The following is a 24287-nucleotide window of genomic DNA, read 5'->3' as shown; positions in this document are numbered from 1 at the left end:
CAATATAAAGTAATATCGTTCAACAGGTTTGAAAAAAATACCCATGCCATCAAATGTATTCTTCTGAACACGAGACAGGCAGACAGCAGGAGGAAACATAGGAATTGCCCTGCTGGATTAAACCAGTGGTCCAAGGAGTTCAGTATGCTTCATCTGGCAATGGCCAGTACCACCTGCTTCACAGGAAGAAGGTGCAAGAAGCTCTGCAGAGGATGGGTGGAACTGGCAGCATCTCTCAACATGTGTACAAGTCTTTATCTAATGCCATTATCCCCTTGCAGCATATGCGGTGCATCCACAAGCCATCAGTCAAGGCCATTTTCCTGATGAGAGCAAGCACTTCCTATACCAAAGATAGCCCTTGCACAAATTGGGGTTAGAGTTTCAACAAGGAGTTGAGTCACGGAGCAGTGAGTGAAAGAGACTGCGAGGGGTGGTGAATGCAGAGTGCTGTCTGATCCTGCTAATTAACTTAGGCATGTATAAATAGAGGTGGTTTTGACATATGCTTTGGGAGGTGCTATGGATCTGAGTTGTTTCAAATCTGCTCTAAAGACTAGATCATTTAAAAAGTGTAGAGTGTGGTACAATGAGTCTATTCATCATTGAGGTTTTAGTCTATCTTTTTTGTTCCGTGGAGTTCTTTAACAGCTTTAATGTTTTGGTTTAAGGTGTCGAGAGTATTATGGTAAAATTGCTGTTATTGGGGCAAATACTAAACTACGCTGCTCTTCTCATGGCTAGCTTTCCAGTGAATTATAAACTCCCATTCTCAGATACACTGTGTGATTTTAAATGTGGTCAGTAAAGCCAAGTCATATAGTATTCAGCAGCTATGGAGGGCCTGGTGTTCATTTACAGTAAGCCCGCTTTACCCTGCCAGCACAAGTGTAAAGAGGCCTTAGAGTACATGAGAATCAGGCACTAAATTTGTGCCTACTAGTAGAAAGGACACTGGAAAAGGACTCAAGAGACCTGGGTTCTACTCCTGGCACCACCTCAGGCCTGCTGGGTGACCTTGGCAAATCACTTACCCTCTCTGTGCCTCAGTTTCCCCTCCCACTGTTTATCTGTCTTGGCATTTGTAGAAAAAGAGCACTTTATAGACTACATTCTCTTGCTTGAGTTCCAGACAGTTCAGACAGAGACAGAGGGCACTGTCAGCAGGCGTGACAGTGTGCTGCAGACACAGCTTGCTTTCGTCCTGCTAAGGCAATACAAGAAGGCACTAACGTAGTTAGTTGGTTGGGCATATTAAAAAGATCAGCTGATGGAAAAAATGTCTTTTGTAAAGATAAAAGTGCATGTGTGGATAGGTAGACAGATGGGCAAGAAACCCTTCCAGAAGGTCTAGGTTATGCATCCCAAGCTGCTACTTGCAAGAGATCTGTGATGAGACGCTAAATGCTAATGTTTTATACCTGAAAAGCCTGAAGTGGCAGCAATGGAAGCAGTCTCTTGTTATTCCTCCCCCCCCCCAACCCCCACCACTGTTTCTCACAAATTCTTGTCAACTGCTGGAAATGGCCCAACTTGATTATCACCACAAAAGGTTCCCCCCCCCACACTCTCCTGCTGGTAATAGCTCATCTTAAGTGATCACTCTGGTTACAGTGTGTATGGTAACACCCATTGTTTCATGTTCTCTATGTATATAAATCTCCCCACTGTATTTTCCACTGCATGCATCCGATGAAGTGAGCTGTAGCTCACGAAAGCTTATGTTCAAATAAATTTGATAGTCTCCAAGGTGCCACAAGTCCTCCTTTTCTTTTTGCGAATACAGACTAACACGACTGGTACTCTGAAACCAGTCTCTTGTATATTTTCTTTTTCACCAATCTGAAGCACTGCCCTGCCAATGACCTCAACTATGACCCAAAGGGACTGTCTCTGGTTTAAAGATGATTCATGTACTATGTTAGCTGAGTTGGATGAATAGGCAGTATTCTGACTGTAAAACACTTATCAGTTGGGATTCCCTTAAAACTCAGGTCTGACATGACTGGGTCAGTAACCATGCACTTTCGTTCCTATCTCCTTGAATAGAAATGTCTCTTTGCATCCTTCAGTGGTTCTCAAAAATCAGGTCGATTTTTATGGCTTGCTAATTATTAATGCTAGACTTCTGCTGGCTTTCAGGGTGAGACAGAGTTTTCTTGAAGGCTCTGGGCACAAAACTTGCAAAATTAATCACCATCTAGCTGCAAAACCCAGCTGTGGCAATCACAAACATGCAAATCGGTCCAGTGTTAAACTTTAGTCACTTACAGAAGAAAATATTTGCTATTCTTTTTGTTGATTGGGAACATTTAGGACAAACATAAATGTAAAAACATATTATTAGTATTCTTAATATTAACTAACTTATTCCCACAAAAGATTATGTTAAAAGAACATTATTCAGGTTTCAAAGTCAGACACTCAAAAATTAGGAAATGCTAGAATTCAGGCTGCCTGTGAAACCTCATGTGTATGTCATTATTCCTGGGGGAATGCTGCACCACTGCACAAGCGCAGAATTTATGGCCCCCGCAGACTTCTTTGCTTCCCTGCAGAAAAATGACTTTCTGGTGGGAAAGAAAGGGAAGCCACAAGAGTAGTCACGTGACCCTCCCGAGCAGTACGTTTCCAGTTCCCAGGGCAGCCGAAAGAGCTAAATCACTGTGGGGCAGGGGGCGGGACTGGGGAAGACCCAGCTGGTGGCTCCTACCCTTGCGCTGGACTCAGCTGCTAGTCCCAGCTGGGCTGGGGAGTATGGGACTTCTTCTTCCCCTGCACGGCATCTGGGGCCGGGTCAGACCCACCCCCAGGTTTCTCTCCCAGCTGCAGGAAGCTCTGTAAATTCCCCCCCCCCCCGCTTCCTGAACCCATTGCTCCTCAGTTGCAGGGGAAGGGAACTCTGTACAGGGAGCTGCTCCCCCATCCACCCAACACCCATGCATCCAGAACCCCCTCATACCCTGACCCTCCCACCAAGCCTCACCCCCCCACACTCAGAACCCCCTTGATAAGCCCAACTCCCCCTGCACCTGGACTACCCCAATGAGCCACCCACACCTGGATCCCAACCCCACCAAGCCCCACTCCCCCAGCATCTGGACCCCCACTGAACCCCCAACACCGAGACCCTCCTGCTGAGCTCTATTCCCCCACACCCAGACCCCTCCCGCTGAGTCCCAACCACCTTCACGTTGACCCCCCTACAGAGTCCCATTACTGTTGAACCCAGATCTCCCTGCACCTGGATCCCCCACTGTGTCACCCACACCCAGACTGTCCCACACAGAACCCTCTCAACCCACAACTGGATCTCCCCACATTAAGCCCCTCCACACTTAGATCCTGCCTTACTGAGCCTTCCTGCCCACACCCGGTGCACCTGGCACAGAAGGACAGACCCTGGGGCAGGCCCGGTCCTTGTGCTGTGTCAGGGAGGGGGTGCAGCCTCACCACTGAGTCCATGTGCTGTGGGCAAGCTGCACAATGATCTCCCACTTCTGTGCAGCCAGTGGCCTGTGCTCCCCAATGCCATGCTGAAGCCTACACATTTATTTGACAAATAAAATTTGAAGAATTTTAAAATATTGTGTGCAGAATTTTTAATTTTTTGGAGCAGAATCCCCTCAGGAGTAATAGTATGTACTATAATGCAGTCTTTAATTGCGTGGTCATATACTATTTTTTCCACAAACTGCTGACTCATTCAGTGCATAGGATGGACAGTGTTCACTTCATGAGTAGCTATTCAATATTTTGTTTTCTCATCATTGTTCCGTGTTAGGCCCCAGGCCTTACTTCCTTAACACTTTCCAATCCTGCAGACAGAATTATTAATTTCCTCATGGGCTTTTCTATGACGCTTACAACTATAATATCTGAGTGCTTCACAAACACGAAATAATTTATCTTCACAACACCCATGTGAGCTGAGAGGATGGTATTATCAACATTTGAGGAGCTGAGGCAGGGAAAGATTAACATCAAAGTATCCAAAATTTTGGGTATCCAATGTGAGACACCTAGGACTTCATTTTTCAGAGTACTTAGCCTTATATGACTGTCAAGGTTCCATCCCCACTCTGAACTCTAGGGTACAGATGTGGGGGCCTGCATGAAAACCTCCTAAGCTTATTTTTACTAGCTTAGGTTAAAACTTCCCCAAGGTACAAACTATTTTACCTTTTGCCCTTGGACTTTATTGCTGCCACCACCAAGCGTCTAACAGATATATAACAGGGAAAGAGCCCGCTTGGAAACATCTTTCCCCCCAAAATCCTCCCCAAACCCTACACCCCCTTTCCCGGGGAAGGCTTGATAAAAATCCTCACCAATTTGCATAGGTGAATACAGACCCAAACCCTTGGATCATAAGAACAAGGAAAAAGCAATCAGGTTCTTAAAAGAAGAATTTTAATTGAAGAAAAAAAAATAAAAGAATTACCTCTGTAAAATCAGGATGGTAAATACCTTACAGGGTAATCAGATTCAAAACATAGAAAATCCCTCTAGGCAAAACCTTAAGTTACAAAAAGACACAAAAACAGGAATACACATTCCACTCAGCACAGCTTATTTTCTCAGCCACTTAAACAAAACAGAATCTAATGCATATCTAGCTAGATTACTTACTAAATTCTAAGATTCCATTCCTTTTCTGTTCCCAGCAAAAGCATCACACAGACAGAGAGAACCTTTGTTTCTCCGCCCCTCCAGCTTTGAAAATATCTTGTCTCCTCATCAGTCATTTTGGTCAGGTGCCAGCGAGGTTATCCTAGCTTCTTAACCCTTTACAGGTGAAAGGGTTTTTCCTCTGGCCAGGAGGGATTTTAAAGGTGTTTACCCTTCCCTTTATATTTATGACAATGACACTTCCAGAGTTTAACACAGCTCCTGTTGACTTCACCTGCAGCTGTGAGTGCTCAGTTTTGCAAACCAGGGACTCAAATTGTGTGTCCAGAAAAGGCAGGGCAAACAATTAGTGACCAGCTGTGAAAAGTTTGGTCTAAATGACTTCCCAGTACCACACAGGCAACCTTAATTCTGGCATTTCCTAACTTTTGAGCACTTGACTTTGAACCTTAATAATGTTATTTTATTGTTATTTGTGGTGTGTAAATTTTCTTTTAAAAAACAAACTGAAAAAACAGAACAATTCCATCACGTGTTAGCATATGACACCCACACACACGTCATCAGAAGGGTTGAAAACTGTAGCTCCACCACACAGATCTCTGTGAACTGAGACACTGGTGTAAACAATAACAATGGTAGGGTGTCATCCTCACTGTGGACGAGCATCGGGGAGGGAAGGGACATACTTAGCTGGTGGGTTTCATGGACATTCACTGACAACAGAGGAATGGTGGGACTTGGAGATCTTGGGTGCCAAGCTTGGCTCTGGAGGGGAAAGCGCTCCAGTGGGCACAGTCTCTTCTTCCCATCTTCCTCAGGCTTGAGCTGTTCTGCGCCCTGCCATCAAACCTGTCCCTGTCCTAGTCCTGTCTCTTCCTCATCCCCCTACCTCCTTGCCCCAATCCCACTCTCATTGTGTACCCAGTCTCAGTCTCCACTCCTCAGGCTTCTCATCCCAGTCTCAATCTCCTTGACCAGCTACTCCTAGTCTACCCATCTAGGTTTGCTGTCCAAGTCCCAATCTCCCTTCTTCCATCCCTCCCAACTCCCAGTGCCTTCCCCCTCCCTGCACCCACTTCCAGTCTCCTTGTCCTGCCAGTCCCAGTTCCCACCTCCTGGTTCCTCATCTAAGCTGTGTCTCCCTCTCCTCACCTCCCAGGCTCCCCCATCCTTCCCCTGGTTCCTTGTCCCAATCTTTTTACCCAGCCCATCCAAGTTCTCCCCCTGCAACCAGCTCCTTGTTAGATCTGTCCCCCCGCCCACTGATGCTTAGTTCCAATCTCCATGCCTCCCCTTAGTTCCTCATCCATCTCAGTGCTCCCCCACAAACTAACTGGCTCCCAGTCCCCTCCCTGTTTACCTCATCAGCTTCTGATCCTAGTCTTCACTCCTCCCTCCCCCAACTAGTCCCAGCGTGCCATCCCTCTGAGCCACCAGGCTCCTTGCCCAACCAGACCCGGTCTCCCTCTCCTCAGTGACAGTTTTCCCCAGCCTCATTCTGAGAAACAGCTGATTTGTTTTTGATAAAATTAAAAAAAAATCAATCTGAGGCAGACACTGGTATGGAAAATTTCAGCCCAAACAGTTAAAGCTGGGAAAATTTATAAGCAACTGAAAACAGTGCCTTCTAATAGGAAGTGTCAGGCAACCTTAAAAATAGGTGGAGCTATCGGGCCACCTACAATGAAATGTTAAGTTCATGGAAAGTATTTGAATAGGTGAGTATATTATGTTTGGAAAAGCATGAAAGAGAGAGAGACAGTATTTTTATTTCATGAATAATTATAGAAGGTAAATGTTTTGCCACATTCCGACAAGCTCTTTGGAACCATGGCGACTACTAGCCGTGCTCTGGAAGTCATATTGCAGACCAGAGTCGATCAGTATGATGTGAAACGGAAGGTGTAAAGAACTGTAGGAAGACTTCTTCTGCATTAGAGGTGGAAGATTAAGATGAATGCCCATGATTTTTTTCACTTTTATACTCAGGACTTGATCCGCCTTCCACGGATGCATTGGTTCAAGCCCAGGGGAATGTTTTAAATAGTGACCAAGGTTCACTACAAAAGGTTTTCCCCTCACCCCGATTTCCTCCTGCTGCTAATAGCTCACCTTAAGTGATCACTCTCTTGTTACAGTGCATATGGTAACATCCATTGTTTCATGTTCTCTGTGTATATAAATCTCCCCACTGTATTTTCCACTGAATGCCTCCGATGAAGTGAGCTGTAGCTCACGAAAGCTTATGCTCAAATAAATTTGTTAGTCTCTAAGGTGCCACAAGTCCTCCTTTTCTTTTTGCAAGATTCCACAGCAGGCTCCCAGCAGAGGTGACCCAGCTGATGTGCTGTACAACTGTTAGCAGTTTTAAATATTCTGCCTTTCAGTTTCACTGAATGCCTCCTTGTCCTTGTATTGTGAGAAAGGGCGATTAGAAGTTCCCCGTCTACCATTTTTATATCTTTATTGTATCACCTCTTACTCCTCTCCTCTCAAAAGAGGCCCAGTCTTTAAATTTTCTGTTCATATGGAAGTTTAATGACGTACATGAGAATCGCACAAGGAGAAAAAAAGGGAGTTGCCCCCCTACCTGCAAATCTCAGATGGATGATATGCAGCCTCTGCTTTGCACTAGGGCTCTGATAACTGTAGCAGACCCGACAACTCTTCACGCTGGGTAATACTTCACTTGTCTGGGCCCACGCCGGAGTCCTTTCCTAACCAATAGAGTAGGGCACACAGTATTCACTGTGGTGATATCTCCTGCTCCTTTCTCTTGAAGGCCCTGACCTTCCCCTCATTTCTGATTAAAGGGAAACCTGATGGGTGAGGCTTGTAGATATTTGTTCCCTCTAGATTGTGGAGTGTTGGGATGCTCTTGCTTTTCTTTGTCCAGGCCTAGGCAGCCTGGCTGTCCCTGCTCCCTGGTGGCTGATGGCTGGCTGGGACAGATGCTCCGTCTCCTTTCCCCTCCCATTGCCTTCTGCTGGAGGAACTGTTCTGGTGAGGGATAGCTAGGTACGAAGCCCCTTATGAAGCTGGGCGCTTTGGGATGTCTATGCTCCTTTCACAGGGAGGAAAATGTGATTCACCTCTCTCCTGTCCTACACAGAGCAATCACAAGGCTGCATCCCCTCCAGCTGCTACAGCAGCCAACTCCCTCTCTTCCCTGTAGCCAATGATTTTAATTCAGTATTCATTTATCGTGTGATGTTATGATCAATCAATATGTTATATTACATATATTCACTGTAAGTTTATCAGAGTTGATTCGTAGAATTATAAAAGTATAACATTGATCAGTATTTAGAGAAACTATGTAATAGACATAAGTAAAACAAGCTGAAATGCAAAAATCTGTAGACTGAGGCCTGCAAGACTTTAGCTTAGTTATTTTAGGCCTTGGAGACAAGAAATGATGGCGCAAGTCAATAACCGAGAAATAACCCAAAAAATGATGGGAAAGGGGTACCAACTGGTAATATTGCGAAAGTATAGCTGGAAAGATTATATTTAAATTATAAAATACTGTAACGTAACAACAAATATTGTCTCTAATACGTGCCCTAACTGCAGGATAAAGGTGGTAGGTCAATGTTAATAAGAATCTACCCAGCCTATAAAATTCAGGGTTTCTTGTGTTTCCAGCGGACACAAACCAATAAGAAAGAGAGGGTTGACACTTTCATGTACATGCATAGAATGTAGGTATAGACAGAATCACAGTATAAAAAAGGGTGCCCAGAACAGGAAAATTGAGTTTCCGGGGGGAAACTCCAGCAGGAACCACTCCCATATTGATGGTCAATCCATAAGAGAGCAAACAGACTTTAACACCATCTAAGAGGATGTGAGTATGTCTGTAGGTATAACTGGTACATTGTATTTATCTTTAGGAATTGTATATGCTGTGACATTTATAGCTTTGTTGGTAACTTTAATAAAATTACTAAAAATGTATGCTCTTATAATTGTGTGTGTTATTTGCCTATGGTTTTATGTGTTCCTATTAACTCTGGATCCAGAACAAACAGAGATAACTCTGTTCAACTTGAGACTGTAGCTGCCAGAGCTGAACTCACTAAAGTATGATTAACATTAAATAGAATAAAAGGCTACAGATTTGGTGCCCAACAGCAGGGCCATGAAGAACACATGAAACCAATAGGAAACAAAGGTTTGAGGGAAAAAATATATATATAGGTCAAAAGTTATTATGAACTAAAAGGGAGAGTTCCTGCTTTTGCTTGCTTGCATGTTGTTTTGTTTGTAGAAACCCTATCAGGCGTGGCACAGTGAGTCAGACGGTTCACAGTCATCTGTCAGTAATAAGCTCCCCAAATTTGTTAATAAGGTCCACGAATTTTAGACTCCTCTGGACTGGGCCACTGACGTAGGATCAAGGAAAACTTTGGGGGGTTACCTTGGACACCACTCCTCCTCTCGGTGTACTCCAGCTGTAAAACAGCTGAAGGAGAAGTAAGCACCACAAGCCCTTCTCAAATCGAGAAATCCCTGTAAGATATTTATCAGGAGCAAGTCAGGGATGCCTTCTATTATTTTTCTAAGGAAAGTACGTAACAGAATAAATTATCCATTCAGACACGTGTTTTAACAAACCCACAAACATTCCTGGAGGGCTTTGTGCAAGACTACATCAAAACCCATGGGGGAGGATTAGCTAGGAGACCAAGCAGTGGCCTCCTGTGGGGCCATAGAGATGCTTGGAATTTAATGTGTTCCCTCTCTGAGAAGGAACAGGTAAAGAAAAAAAATCTCAAGAGGTGAAAGGAATAGCTAGGGATTGTGTATACATTGCATGTAATATCCCGGGGAGAAGATTTAAGAGGAAGGTTGAGGAACTGGAAGAGACGAGACAAGTCTTGTCCAGAGAGCAGGAAACACATTGAGAGAACAGGTTTCAGAGTAACAGCCGTGTTAGTCTGTATTCGCAAAAAGAAAAGGAGTACTTGTGGCACCTTAGAGACTAACCAATTTATTTGAGCATGAGCTTTCGTGAGCTACAGCTTAGCAGGACAAGAGAGGTAAATTCCATACTTCTTGATCAAAGGGACAGTTTGGCAAGAGACCTAAGCTACAGCAAGTTACAATTCAAAAGGCTGGTTATGAAATTCTGATGTGGAGAGACAGAGCAATGAGGCATGGATGTTTAAGAAGGGAGAATAGCAGAGCTAGCTCACAGAACACAGGCATTAGAACAAACTTGTGACATTCTGGAGAATACCTATCATCAGGTAATAGACACTGAAGGTGAGAATAAGCAGATACCTCAAGTAGATGAGGAGGATAATTGTATGGAGATGGAGTTGCCACATGTGTATGTTGTAAATATAATTCCAGATATTTCAGTTGCTTTGGTAGGACCTGGGGAAGAACTACCCACAAATGGAGGTCGAATCTCACCCCCACTTACCAGACTGAGAGCTAAACTGAGACAGGAAGAACAGCAGGAAACTGAACAATCTGGAGGGTTAGGAATAGAGGATTCGGAAGGAGAGAATGGGGGATTCAAAAAAACTGTCAGTAGTGAAGCAAGGAAAAAGCAAGTCGTAAAATGTTTTGAATGGAAGTTTTGATAAGAAATTAAATATTGCAGGTTTAAGACAAGAAATGAAACGAGCAGCAATGAGTAACTGTTGTGAGAGTGAGAAGAAAGAGGGACAAAGAATAAGTAAGCCAGACACGTCACAAACCCATCCACAATTGTGCCATTTGTTACAAGAAACTCAGGAAACGATAGAAGGTGCTGTGAAGGCCTGTAAGAGGGCAATCTTAAATATCAGTAGCTCTCAGGAAAGATGAAAGTCTTTGCCAACCTGAAATTCCAGCAAATATTTTTGATCTCTCTAAATCAATTAAGTCAGAAGGAATGATGAAAAGAACAAGTGGCATAATTCATTTGGAATCTGATATGCCCACTGTACCCCAAGCCACTTTAGAGCCAAAAGCAGAATCTCCATAGAAACCCATGCCAATGCCAGACGGTCCTAAGGTACAGACACCTATCCCAGCCAAAAGAAAATGTAAATGGTTACAGCAAAACCCTACACCTAAACTATCTACTGTTAAAGTTGCCCACACTTGGGAGATTCCAATTCCTCTAGAGGAAAAGATACCCAGACTCCACAATAGAACCGTGAAGGAGAGGAGAGAATCAATTTCTAATGTGAGACCAGTAAAATCCAGTAATCATCTCTCTCCAATAGTCATGGTGACAAATGTAAAAACCTCAGAAGCCACTGAAAAAATGGTAGGGCCAATGAAAAAAGAAGATCCAGTGGCTGCCCACGTGGCACATTTAGAAACGGTTGTGAAGTTGTTCCAGTTAGATGAAGAGGATTGGGTTAAGATTTTACAGTTACCTGTAGACAGAGCCTTATGGAACATGTTGCCACCAGAATTTCCAGAAGTGGAAAAATCATTCAGGGATACTGTGTGGCTGTTAGAAAGAAATATGCACCCAGGCCAGGCAGAAGTTCCTTTGGCAGCGAACATGAAACAACGGGAAGGCGAGTCACCGCATGAATTTCATTTTTCTGCAGCTTCAATATCTAACAAAATGCCTGAACGAAAACAAACCAGCAGTATATTAATTTGCTTTTTAACAATTCTTTACCAACTATCTGATGGTTTTCACTATTTTCTGATTCTTTGCCTGCAAAGCTTTTAGATTTGGTACCCCTTGGTTGAATTGCTCTTTTGCTGCTCCTGTTGGGGTTAAATTTGAATTTGCCGCGGGATTTATTTGCCTGGGTTCCTTCCATAGAATCCCACCACAGGCTTCTTTTTGAGCTAACAAATCAGCATGATGATTTTCCTGAGCACATGGCCCTGTTTTACTAGGAGCTTGCACCTTCTGAATTATGGGTTGCTGTTCTGGAGTGGAGCGAGCTGCAGCCATGTCAGTCCCGGGATATGAGAGAGACAAACTGGGTGAGGTAATATCTTTTATATCTTTTATTGGACCAACTTCTGTTGGTGAGCGAGACAAGCATCACGATTTTTCTACCCAATTTACAGATGGTGCAAAATTCATCTTACCGTTTCCATATCTGTTCTCGGTATTATCTTAGCCGAAGTTTAAACTTGGGGAGGTTTTCAGAGGAAAGAGAGCTGGAGGGTGGCAGGACATTTTTCTATCATGGCCTTGTGCAGAACCCTACACTTAGCATATCGCTACACCATTCAGAACAAAGGAAAGTACATATACACATATATGGTCTCCATAGCTGTTTCTCAGGTAGGTCGATTCAAACTATATAATGTATAGCACTAAACATAAGGGCGAATGAAAATGTAAAGCTCCTGTTTCTGAAGCAGTGTGGAGATCAAAGTTCATTCCATGCAAGCTGAGCACTTCCAATTTGTATTTAGGATTTAAATTCGTGCTTTGTAAGAGTTCTGTGAAAATGTTCCAAGAGCTAGAAGTTTTGTCTTGAAGTGATTCCTTATTATTCCCTTAAAAAGTCACCTCATTTGATGCAGGCAGGCCAGAACTCTGCAGCCATCATCACATTTCAGGCTTCTTTTGGTTCAGAGCAATTTATGAAGATTTTCATTGGGTAGAATGGGAAGTGACACGTTTTACAGATAGAGAAATGAAAATCCTCTGCCAAGCTCAGGGTAACCAAAAACCTGATATCCACACCTTCCAGACTTGACATAAAACATCTGTCTTATTAGGGGATTGAGGTTTCTTGGGAAGTCATAAAAGACATAGTTGGGTTTCAGATGTCAACCATCCAAATGCTTTTGCTGTGAAGACTGGAAGGCCGGCTGTACAGACTTTGAAAGTAGACATGCTGCACAGCCAGGGCCACAATGTTGTTTAGTGAGAGTGGGTCAGGCCCAGTTGCCGTTTCCTAAATGAGAAAGAGATATTTTCTGTTTCCATCATAAAGAAAAAGTGTCCAACCAACTAGAGGGATTCTTTCCAGTGACACAAGACACCACACCTTGGATGCACAAAGGGCTCGAGTAAAGAGCTACTGTACAATACACATGACAAGTGCCTCGTTATTTTTACTATTTGCTAAGTGCCCATCTCTGCCAATCAATGGGGACAGCGACCCCATACAAGGCCCAAACTGACAGCTAAGGAGAAAACTGAAATAGGTCAGTGGGGTCAGGGGAATTCCCATTTAAAATTTTGTTACGAAACAAAGAGCTCCTCTTTAGCAGAAGGATCTAAAAAGCCCACAAGTAGCTGAAGAGGTGGAACAGAACAGGGGGAGGTTTTCAGGAGGGTGGGCTCTCCTTCCTTGCCAGTGACTGACAGGTCTGGTTCTGCCTCATGAGCCACAAGATGACCCAGGGAATGGATTACCCGTGGTAATGGATCTAGGGGCCTTGCTGCACGGAAGAAAAGTGGTATGTCTGCTATGCAGGAGCCCAAGCAGGTGTTGGGAGCTATATTCCTTGAATTCAAGACGGTGTTGTCCCTCCCCATTCCCTAACCAGCTGTACTCTTCCACACCTTCTATCCTAATATCTTTGTAAATCCCATTTGCGGTCATTTTCTGAAGATTTAGGCTTTGTCTTCACTGCCCAAAAGGGTGAGTTTTCATTGCAGAATAGCTAACATGCATTAGCTACCCAGCTGTAAAATCCTAGGGGAGACAAGGCACCTGTAATTTCACCGTGAAGTCAAGTAGACAAGGTCAACCGTGGGCAGGGTATAGTGTTGACCTTGCCTACCCACCTCACAGTAAAAACTACAGTGTCTTGTCTCCACTAGAATTTCACAACAGGATAGCGAACGTGTGCTAGTTATCCCACTAACCCCCCCCCCCACTTTTTTTTTTTTTTTTTGCAGTGAGGACATAGCCCTAGACCTTGATCCTGCAAATACCTAGGCACGCATAGGATGATTTACCTGCATACAATTACCCCACGCAACTTTGTAGCATCACTGATAGAGTGGCTGAGATTTACTAGGTGTTTAACCCCTTCCCTCTAAGCATAAAGCACAGAATGACATTTAACACATTTATATTATGTGCTGCAAAGGAACAGACACAAGCTGAAGTGCACGTAATCTCTAAATGCCACGTGCAGCACTCGTACATAACGATTCCACTATTTCAAAGGTGTTTACAAATAAAGGGGAAGCATCCACCTTTGATATCCCAATTCTTCTGTTTTGTTTTGTTTTTTTTAAAGAGCCCACAACAATTTGCTTCTGTGTCCATCTGTTTATAAACAGCAAAAAAAAAAACCAAACAAAAACCAAACAAAAAACCCTCTCTCAAGTAGGGTTCTCCGGTTCCAAGCATTTACCTATTAATTTTGATGAATGCCCATATTGTCAAGTAGCAAACACAAATACCTTTGCATAAAGTTGCCTGTGCTAGCAATTTAAAGACATGACATGACCTACTGCATGCTGTACCTGCAGTGCCAGAATCCATCGAGAAGAAAAGACTTAAGTAGCACATAGTTTTATTTTTAATCACACGCTCTTGAAAAATGCGTGACAATAAGACCTGGGGAAGAGATCATCGAGATTTTCCGCAGTCAGTAACACTTTATCTCCTTTTCCTTTTCTCATCATCTCTGTACCAGAGACACTTGAAATAACTGACAACACTGACTTAACACCCACTTTAAACATATTGAAAAAGACCAGTTTTCTGTTGGATCCAGCACTTTTAAATTATGTTGGTTACCATGAGAACTTGATTAAAATGCCACCCACATGCTGGCGGGGGGGACGGACAACAACAAACAACAAAAATTCACTTTTAACCTTTAAGGAAAAGCCAGTGACAGTACACTTGCTGCATTGCAGTATTTTCATAAGCTCCAAAACATTCTGCAGCAACAGGCAGCAGAAATGCCCAGACAGATTTATTTTGCTGAATACCTTCCTCTGGAAAATATTTAGCTGACAGAACAGCTTTCATCCAATACTGTCGCACAATATCACATTTACGGGGCATATACACAGACACGCACGTTCCATGGAGGAGCTGGCTTGAAAACAAAAGGGCTATTGCTTATGCTAATGGTGTTTTCAAATCTGGCAGCCAGTCAGGACGGCACACGTTATGTTTTTGGCGATGCAACAGATATGTCATAAGTATGATGCATTCTGGTTTCTATTCTATTTGCTAATTTTTGTGTGTTGGGTTTGGGGTTTTGTTTTAAATTGAAAGTACAGTATTGTATTTATTAGTGAACAATTTTTTTAAAAAATTACACTCTGATGGTCTATGAAAATATGGGAACCCTTTAAATTAGGCAAGATTATAAATTATGGAGCTACGAGACCATTTTTAACACTTCCACAGTCAATCTTCTTGTAGTAAACTGTCGGGCCAGATTTTCCACTGGTATAAATCAATGCAGAGCCAGTGAAGACAATGGAGCTACCCTGATTTACGCCATCTTAGAATCTGGAACCAGGTTACTACTTGTAAACTGCAGTATGGGCCCAATTTTGCCTCAGCTACACATAGGTATAATTTCCATTGAGTTCTAAAGGCTTTACACCCAGATGTAATTTGAGGGCAAAACTGGGCCCTATCAAGATAATCAAAACTTGATCCAATGCCCACTGAAATCAGTGGGAGTTTTCCTATTGATTTCAATGAGCATTGGATCAGGCCCTTATTAGACTAATGTTAGGTAGGAGAATGTTACAATCTCCCAGGGCCTCAGTGTGTTTAAAAACAAAGTCTTCTTCTCTTTTGTGTTCAAGAAAAAAACCTCAAGTTTATTCTTCTTAGACATGGATTTTCCAGGAGATTAATGACATTAGCAATTATGAGGTACTGTGTTTAAAGAGATTTCCCCTTTGTTATCTCTAGATGGCTAAGATTCTGATTTGTTGGTAATTTGCCTTCTTCTGTTAGGCATCAGCCGGAAGTAATTGACCAAAATTAGCCAAAGGATTCTCAGACAACTGTGTATTTTCATCCTCTGCTGAAAGCCCTGCACCTATTAAACTGATTTCAAGACTGTCACTTTTAAATGGAAGGTTTTGCAAGGTGTTCCTCTCATTTACGCCACTGTATATTTACTATGTTCATCCCTACAATATAAGCACTCTTTAGAAAAGGAAGGATAAATTTATGGTTAAAGCCCTGCAGCAGAACTCAGGAGATCTGGGTTCATCTACCAACCTGCGGTGTCACCTTCAGCAAATCACTGAAAGCTTGTCTGAATGAACATTTAGTTGGCAGCAAGCTGGGTTGTGAATCTACCCCCACTAACCTTCCATGTTCTAAGTGTCCATGTGGACCCTGCTGAAACTGTTAATGCACTTTGATCTAGTCGTCTTTGAAACAGGTCTAGATTAAAGTGCATTAATGAACCGTTAATGCACATCAGCAGGGTGTACACGGACAGCTAAAGCGCAGGAGGCTTGTGCAGGGTAGATTTACACCCAAGCTTGCTGCCAACTAAACATTCAATAGACAAGCCCCAAGTGTCCTTATGCCTCAGCTCCCCATCTGAGGAAATGCAGATAATAACGTTTACTTTGTCTGTCTTGCCTCTTTAGATGGTAAGCTCTTTGTGGGAGGGGCTGTCTCTTATTGTGTGTGTTAGGGCTGCCAATTCAGCTGAGGCCTCTAGATGCTACTGCAGAGGTGGGCAAACTACGGTCCATGGGCCACATCTGGCCTGAGGGACCCTCCTGCCTGGCTCCTGGCCCGGAAGGCTAGTCAGGGAGCAGGGGGTGGTGGATGAGGCAGGAGTCCCGGGGGGGCTGTCAGGGGACAGGGAACAGGGGGGTTGGATGGGACAGGAGTCCCAGGGGAGCCGTCAGGGGGCGAGAAGTGTGGGGGGGTCGGATAGGGAGTGGGGGCCGGGCCACGCCTGGCTGTTTGGGGAGGCACAGCCTCCCCTAACCGGCCCTCCATACAATTTTGGAAACCTGATGTGGCCCTCAGGCCAAAAAGTTTGCCCGCCCCTGTGTTTCTGAATTTCACCCTAAACCACTGTATTTTTTTTGTGTGCATGAGAGAAGGTTCCCAGTTGTGAAACCCCATTATTAATGCCACAAACTGTTTTCGTATTTCCATGAAGTATTATGTGAATTTCACCAGTGAGGATGCAAAAAGCAAAACAAAAGAAAAAGAAAAAAAAAACACCCCACAGCTTCAGTAGGCCCTAGCAGATAAGACTAGTACATCAACCAGTCCTGAGCCAATTTCTGCTGCTTCTCTACCTAGTGCCATTAGCAGACTGCCCAGCCGCTGGCTGCCAACTCTGACAAAAGATGTTATTGTTGAAGGCACCACCAGCAATCAAACAACCCTTCCATCCCACCCTCCAGCTGAAAACTCTTGCAAGACCCAGGACCAAATTCCCCTCTTTATTACAGGAGGTTAAGAGAGTGCTCCCCCCCTCCCCCGCCCCGGCATTAAAGGACGTATTTTTTTCTATCAGCTACTGTGGCACTTACTGAAGAACTTGCAGCCATGGTACCACCTGTACAATTCTAGCCTAAACAACCTTGCTTCCCAACTGTAAATAAGTTTGGCGAATACGATGGTGACAGCCTACTATGCAGAGTTATAATCATCGTCATTGTTGTTATTATTTATTAGCGTCAGCGGACATAGGCACTCCTCCTCCTTTCTGCCTCTCGACAACTATGAGTGATTCCTTCTCAAAGTCTGGCAGATGGGTTATTAGCTGATAAATACAAGTAACAGATGCCAGAGGGGTACTGCTGCCAGTAACTTGCTCTAGGGTGGTTTAGAGACACTTGGGGTGGGGCGAAATGCATGGAAAAAGTTGGCAGCACAAATTTAATAATAGTTTATGTTTTGCTCTGTGCTCTTTTTTCACCTTCCCTCTATGTCATTTTTTCCCCTCCCATCACGCTGTGGCAGAGACATTGAATGCTCATGAGTACAACCTACGGCACAGTGAGATAAGGCTCAAGAAGTCTCTTTCCCTAAAAATCAAGATAACTTATTGTGTATAGATACTATGGGCCAGATCCACAGCTGGCATGAATCAGCGTCATTTCACTGAAGTTCAAGACAACCAGCTCTAACCACTCAACATAAAATCCTCTCTGACAGCTGCATCACTCCAATCAAACAGAAGGGGAACCTCTAGACCTGTAATGAAAGTTATGTTTTATTTCTGTAAAAGTCTGTACATGTACCTGGCAGTTTACAGAACACTTAAAAAAGAGATGTTTCTTGTGCAAAGAGTTTACAAACTAACTCAGACAAAAATACGATACATAAAAACCCTCATTCAAGGATGCAATTGGACACATCTTGGCCTCATGCTGTTCTGGAGCCTGAACTCAGAATAACTTTTGCTAATACCTTTCTATCAATGTTCCTGTGAATCTAATACTCAGCAAGACAGGAACAAAGATATGCACGTATAAGCAATACACAAATAAAAGTATAATCCTTTCCAAAGACATTAGCAGTCTCAAGCTGACATAGCTTTGGAGAGTGCTATAATTCTTCTTCAGAGGAGCAGCCGTGTTAGTCTGTATTTGCAAAAAGAAAAGGAGTACTTGTGGCACCTTAGAGACTAACAAATGTATTTGAGCATAAGCTTTCATAAGCTGTAGCTCACGAAAGCTTATGCTCAAATAAATGTGTTAGTCTCTAAGGTGTCACAAGTCCTCCTTTTCTTTTGCATAATTCTTCTTGTTATCTTGAAATGGTTTGCAGGCAGTTGGGTACCTGGCCTACATTTAGGTAAGTAAGTTGTCATCATATTTAAAACCCTTCACTCTCCTTATTGAGGAAAGCCTTGATCCTTACTTACTAGAACTTGACTCTGCATAGAGGCTCCATTATGAAAGGTCTGTGAAAGGTCCCATTTTGCTATCACCCAACACCAGGGCTACTCTTGTACAATATCCAAATGCATATTATCCTTTCTTTGGGTTTTTAGCTTCTTTTCCACAATCTTTCCCAAGTACCTGCTGGTAGGATGCTGTCTCCATAGTCAGGACTAAAATAACCACTACAGGAACAAAAGACACCTAAGAGACTGCACAATTTCAAGTATAATAAAAAAAAAAGATGTTCAGAGAGATAAAATTGGCCTGATAGTTTCATAAATGAGATCTCTGCGGCTATCAATTGCCATAGCTCCATTATTTCTTCTTTAACATTGGTACAGCGACCTGTGCAAAAAGCGTAAGTGCTGTGGCATTGTTCTTTCCGCATTTTGAAAAGCAATTGTGTACTATTTAAATTGCCTCCTGTTAATGGCATCTTTTTCAATGAGAATGCTATGAAATTCCGGCCATATCTTCTCTACTTTCCTGACTAGCAATCAATTAGTATCTGAAGAGTCATCTTTAGATTTGTGTGTGAGAACCAATGCATGCTGGGATGGGACACTTTGGAGTTTATTTTATTTTGTGCGGATTATTAGCTACGAAAGAAGGATGTATGAAATAAACTGGCCTTTTCTTTACTTTAATACCAATACTTATAGGCAGATTCTGGCCTTCATTCCAGTCCCTACACATTGCTCCAGTAACAGGATCTGCCAGGGCTAGGAAGAATTGCCAAGGACAGGAGCAGTGTAGGACCAGTGTAAGCAGACGTATGCTGCCCTTACTCCTGGCAGACCCTGGCACAGTCTATGGGAATTCGGGTTGTGAGCAGCCCACTGGCAGTCCTGGGGAGACTGCCAGAAATTAGAGCTTATGCTGAGAGCAGTTTCAGCTGCAGTTTCTGCAGCAACCCATAATCCAGAGGGTGCATCTCCCCTCCTGCTGGTTTGGGCTTTCTGTGCTGCATTTCTCAGGAGCTGTAGCACAGAATCATCCCCACAGCATATTAATGAAAGAATCCTAGAACCTGGGACACAGAAAATGCTGGTATCAAAACAAAGCTCCAACTCAGTTAGGGCTAGATTGTGCCAGGGAAGCACAGGTGCATCTCGAGAGGTGTGGAGTTGCACTGCCCCAAAGGAACCTCCAGCAGGCACTATGACAAAAGGAGACAGGGTGCTGCATGGTGCAGAGGGTGTTGGGGGCCATTGCCCCATCTGATGTGGTTTATATCCTAGTGGCGGCTCAGAGGGAGGAGTCAGGGAACGCAGAGAGAGATTTTGACTTTTCCTTGTGCATAAATTTAATAAATCCCTTAATACTTAGATGAGCCAAATTTGTGGCCTTGATGCCACCTATGAACTTGAAGGGATGCGAGTGGTTCAGAAAAAATAATATGCAAAGGGGGATTGCTCCTTTTGTTCAGTAAATGGCTGGGTTTGTGTATGTTCTTCAATATAGTTCTGCAGTGTTGAATCTGGTGTTGTGTCAAGTAAGCTCCTCTCTCTCTCTCTCTCTCTCTCTCTCTCTCATGGCTTTTACGCTATTAAAGTGTTTTCACTCTTTATTGTCAACTACCATACTTGCATTTTTCTAATGCTGGGGCTATTGTTTACCATTTTAAATCTTTAATTCTGTTGGTGGTCTGAGTAGGGCATGGATTACTTATAAGGGAGTAAGCGAGCATTGTTTCAGTCACAAGTGAGCAGACAAAACTTGCAAGATATAAAATACTCCACAATCCTATAGTCCATCAGCTGAAGACCCAATTTACTCTGGATTTGGCAAAGTCGAGACGATAGCCAAAACACAACCCATCAGCTTTCGGCAAAACCAAGCTTGCCTTTGCTGTCTCTGTTTTATAGTCCCCTGAATAATAATTCTTTGTTAATTACTACAACAATGTATTAAGTTTAACTTCACAAAGAGATGTCCAGTGTTCCGGCTCGGGTCGTCAGCTGGAGTAAATGGACATAACTCCACTACTGTAAATGCATGGAGCGGGGCAGTTACCACATTCTTGGGAAAGGCTAGGCTGACTGGGGAAGCAGCCACCGCTGGGGCCACGCCCCAGTCAGGCCACAGCTGGCCCTATAAAAGGACTGTGAGCCAGGAGCTGAGTCCGTGTCTCTCTGGCTCTGGAGAGAGGAGGACCGGGCTGCCTGGGAGAGAAGGGTACCGGGGTAGAGCAGTGCTGGGGAAAGGCAAGAGGAGCTGGGGAGTTCCAGCCTGGCAACTCCCCAGGCTGCAGGCCCTGGGCAAGGCCTAAAGCAGGTACTGAGGCTGCAGAGGGGCAGCCCAGGGTGAGACAGAGGCAGCTGGTCCAACCCCCTTGCCAGCCACGAGTGGTTTACAGACTGCAGCACAGGTGCCAACTTTTTTCTGGGCCGGTGGATGCTCGCGCCCGCCCCGCCCCTGCTCCACCCCTGCTCCAAAGTCCCCGCCCTAACTCCACCTCTATTGGACCCCTCCCCAAATCCCTGCCCCGGCCCCGCCTCCTCCCCCAAGCGCGCTGCATTCTCCCCCCTCCCTCCCAGGCTTGCCGCGCGAAACAGCTGTTTCGCGGCGCAAGGGCTGGGAGGGAGGGGGGAGAAGCAGGATGCGGCAGCATGCTCCAGGGCGGAGGCAGAGCGGAGCCAAGCTGGGCCGGGGGGGGGGGTGGAGCGGGGAGCTGCTGGTGGGTGCAGAGCACCCACCAGTTTTTCCCCACAGGTGCTCCAGCCCCAAAGCACCCACGGAGTTGGTGCCTATGGACTGCAGTCTGCCCCAGTGAGAGGGGGCTAGATGATGACTGGAAATAGCCACTGAGCCAAGGTGGAGGTAGAGGGATGGGGGTTCCCCTGGGAGGGGAGACCCAGAGTGTGGGTTACTGCTGGGGGCAGAACCCTAAGGTAAAGGGGCACCAGGATCCAGGAGGGACATGGGGTGCCTGAGGCATGCGAGCCGCCGGCAGAAGGAGGTGCTCCATATGCTGGAGAGCTAATTCCCAGGATGACCAGCAGGAAGCGCTGCACTGGTGAGTCATCACTTTGCTACAATGCCACTATGACTACTTTTACTAGCTGAAGATCAGGCTCTCTGTTTTTACTGTGACTTTTTAAAGAATTTACAATACACAGGTTTCTAACCTTTCTGAGCAAAGACAAGACACATTAGCAATAGGAAAGTACCAACTAACGCAGCCTTGCTTTGGATCATTCTATGTTCCTGCTTTTCCCAACATGCCCAAGTGCCCTTCTTCAGGCATCTCTCAAATTCCTCTATATTCTGGGTCCTGTTTCTCCATTGCCAGGCATCTAGTGCCATCATTTACACCTGCATGAAGCAAGGGCAATGGCGGTGCAAAATGCTACCAAAACGGAATGGTAGCACTTTGCATCTGCTCGGCACAGGTGCACATGGCTGTTCATTCAGTCCAAGCCCCCTCCCACTTCCTAACATTTAATATTCTGTCCCTTGGATTTTGATCCCATTTGCGAGTGTGAACAAGGCCTCTCTCTGCTCGTAATCTGAACTGAACTGACAGCCATGGAGGGTGGCAGCACTAGAAATCTAACGTCTCTAGTTATCCACCGAACATGTGCAGCATAGGATGTATACTCATAATCCTAAAAACTGGCCTCCTCAAAGTTTCTTCTTTTCCAAGGAGGAGAATAAGTACAGCTCATTTAATTAGCTGCATTATTTTAAACTCTTAAGATCAGGTAACATCACAGTTTTCCTTGCTCTGCCTTCTCCAAATCATCAAAATCCTTTCTGCAGTATGACTGGTCTCTACCGCTGGACAGGGCACTCCAGATAGGGTCAAACAAGCGTCAGAGGCAGTAACAGTACCCCTTCTTTTGTATTGTATCCCTCTGTTAATAAAGGTGTCTCATGTGTTCTTCCTGCAGATCTGTAAAGTAGGTTGCTGCCAGGCTGACGGAGGGAAGATAAGTGTTCAGACTCCACTGGGTGTGACGCTTCCCACCAGCAAGATATAAAAGGCCTTTCAAGTAAAATAAAATGGAGGGGACAGAGAGGCAGGAATGACCCAATGTAAAACAAAATATGCCAGAAGCCATGAGTTGTTTTCTGCTGCCTCCTTTCCCAAATTTTCCCTTCCTGTGAAACCATGAGAAGAAACATGAAGGGAGTTAGTCACACTGCCTATGCACTAAATGTACTAATGGAAGCCACTCAGGCTCGGACCTCCGGTGATGAGCACAGCATATTGAACAGAACAGAACAGGGCTGTGGGACTCCCAGTTAACAAGTGATAAGGTCTTACCTGTTTAAGCAGAGGGGAGAGCTTCAAGGCTGCTGTGTCCTGTGGTTAAAGAACCAGGAAGGCTCTCTGGCTCCTGTGAAGAAATATAAACCAATATATTCCATTTATTCTCAGATGACATCACAGGGTGATTGATACTATATAAACTAAATAATGTCGCTGGCCAGGCCATTTCCCCATTACTATTTTCCAAAGACTGGTAATTTAAGATACAATAACCCAGATCCTCTGCTCCTCTGAATGCAGCAGGTGGGGGTCGCACCTACAAGGAGCTGTTTGTAGACTGGCCCTGGTAGAGGCGCCTAGGAGCTGTTCTAAATGAAGCCAGTTGGTAATGTCCCCAAAAAGACATCTGTCAGATGGGGACAGCTGGAGCACAGCATGCTCCAGCCATGCCCCTACGCTGGGGAGCCTATGAACTGTCTATCCTGTCTGAGGGTTTTCCCACCTTGGGGGAATCTCGAGCAGTGGAGATGCAGCCATTTATGAGGCTCATTCTCCCAACTATCCCTTTACTCTCCTCCACTCACAAAATCCTCACGTTGCACTAACTAGCCTGTTGGCTGAGAAGGGCCGGATAGAGTTCCCATTGGGGTCCAGCCAGGCTGCTGCTTAGTTAGACCTCTTGAGAGAATGATCTGAGATACATCCTCACCCCTACAGGAGGCTGAGCATTGCACTGCTTCCTCAGCAGAGTACAGAAGAAAACAATCAGGCTGAGGTCTCAGATTCAGATAACCCCTATCGGTCTGGGTTTTCCTACCAGAAGACCACCAGGGACTGGTCGCAGACCTGTTGTACTTTAACTTTAGTATGTCACTCATTACATTGGCCAGGTACACTGTTAAACCTGAAGTGTAAAACATCTGAATGGGTTTGCTACTCCTGAAGGTCCTGTTGATGTAGGGGACGCTTGCTGTGATTCCTGTTATTTTTTAATATTCGAATTGAGGATGAAAACATCACCCCCCCATCCTTAACCACTGCCACCAGCACTCCCATTCATTTCAGGTTCTACATCCATGGCTGCTATTGTTGTTTTTTAATTCCTCCATGGACTTGACTTAGCCATTCTCTGGGACTCTTTTTCTCTCCCTCACATAGATCCCTTTGCCCATCTATCCCCTGCTTCTTCTGTGTCTCTTGCTACTATCTCATCACTATTGGGTTACCGCCTTCTCTTCTGCAGCTCCTGGCATTGGGGGCAGCTTTCCTCTATTATATGCCTTTTGACATTCTGGGCCATACCTCAGCGGGTGCCCAACACTTTCCATTATAAGATCCTGTTTTCAGTTGCTTATAACTTTATCTAACTAACAATTCAGGCTAAAATCTTCCATGCCCGATGTCTACCTCGTAGCATGTGATCACGTCATTAAAGACTATATTGTAATATAAAAGGGGGCTGAAATAAAGTTACACAGGCAGCTTTAATTTGGGTGTGCGACAGGGTCTGCTTACCCCGCACTAGCCCAGACAGGGTTATGCCCATATTATTGACAGCGGAAGTCCCACCTCCCCAGCGGGATTGGGCAGGCTCCAAATGCTCCAGCAATATAAAGGGAGGAAGCCCAGCTCATCCTGGCC

The 24287-nt window shown here is 44.6% G+C and overlaps 1 protein-coding gene across 36 annotated transcripts in view; it reads right to left on the bottom strand.

The window, feature by feature from the left end:
- MAP2 (microtubule associated protein 2) overlaps positions 1-24287 on the bottom strand; it is a 340979-nt gene that overhangs the window by 121290 nt on the left and 195402 nt on the right. For 32 of the 36 annotated variants that reach the window (XM_074968034.1, XM_074968048.1, XM_074968045.1 and 29 more), the window contains one exon: positions 22701-22773. The exons of 3 other annotated variants lie outside the window; for them this stretch is intronic. The gene's annotated coding sequence lies outside the window, so the exon portion shown is untranslated. Of the gene's footprint in view, positions 1-7225; positions 7343-22700; positions 22774-24287 lie in introns of those variants that run through there. One more of the 36 variants, XM_074968043.1, reaches the window with a different exon arrangement.

Source organism: Natator depressus, chromosome 11 (assembly GCF_965152275.1).
Source record: "Natator depressus isolate rNatDep1 chromosome 11, rNatDep2.hap1, whole genome shotgun sequence".
Classification (NCBI taxonomy): domain Eukaryota; kingdom Metazoa; phylum Chordata; order Testudines; family Cheloniidae; genus Natator; species Natator depressus.
This window is presented reverse-complemented; position numbering and strand designations above follow the sequence as displayed.